Source organism: Gregarina niphandrodes, assembly GCF_000223845.1.
Source record: "Gregarina niphandrodes unplaced genomic scaffold scaffold00166, whole genome shotgun sequence".
NCBI classification, from domain to species: domain Eukaryota; phylum Apicomplexa; class Conoidasida; order Eugregarinorida; family Gregarinidae; genus Gregarina; species Gregarina niphandrodes.
In genome coordinates this window covers 2,561-3,381 of record NW_011646044.1, presented here as the reverse complement: position 1 = coordinate 3,381, position 821 = coordinate 2,561, and the positions used below count along the sequence as shown (strand labels likewise).

At 59.7% G+C, this 821-nt stretch overlaps 1 non-coding gene across 1 annotated transcript; it reads left to right on the top strand.

Moving 5' to 3' along the window:
• The first annotated feature begins 131 nt into the window (after window positions 1-131).
• Window positions 132-202, top strand: GNI_218100. Its single transcript has one exon. It is a non-coding gene; the product is annotated as a tRNA-Val (tRNA).
• Window positions 203-821: the final 619 nt, after the last annotated feature.

The following is an 821-nucleotide window of genomic DNA, read 5'->3' as shown; positions in this document are numbered from 1 at the left end:
TGAGCGGGCGACGTGGAGACCGTCCTGTGCTGTCAGATGAGTTGGAACGCTGTCGCCAGAAGCATCACCACCACGTCTGTGTGCGGCCGAACACATTAAGAGCATCAATCCTCACATAACTTAATTGCTATGCGCTTGTGGTATAGTGGCTTAGTGCCTCGTGAACATCGAGGCGACCCGGGTTCGATTCCCGGCAGACGCACTGTGCTGATGCTTTCAGTGCACCCGGCGCCACCTACCATGGTCCCGTGGCTCAACCGGCAGCCGTGAAGTGGCGGAGAAACATGGTGGAGAGGTCCTCTAAATTGCGAGCACATCCACGCCGGGGTTGATACAGTCGTACAAATGAGAGTAATTCAACCGCGTCGCCTAGCTCACAGACACACACACCTACTAGTCGCCTGACGGCTCAGACCCCTCCTCGGCGAACAGCTCATGCACCTGGGCCTTCGCCAATGCTTCGGCGGGGGATAGGGCCGCACGGGGGCGCTTGTGTGCCGTCTTGCGCCTGGTGGTACTCCATCGTGAGCGACCGCAGTAGGGGGTCAGTGCTCAACTTGAACCGGCGTACCTTATCTTTGTGCACGGTGAGTCCTGCATGAGGAGACTCAGCATCCTCCGTCGCTTGCGCTCGAGGGGGACCGGGCCAGGTTTTGGCAGCGGGCGACATGCGACGGCCGCCCGAACAGCACCTCATACGGGCTGACGCCCAGGCTGACATGCGGCGTGGAGTGTTATCGACAGGTAGAGCGAAGTGGTACAAACCAGGGACAGGAACATGGCTCTGTCGGCAGGACTGGTCGCCAGTTGTTTCTCGATCC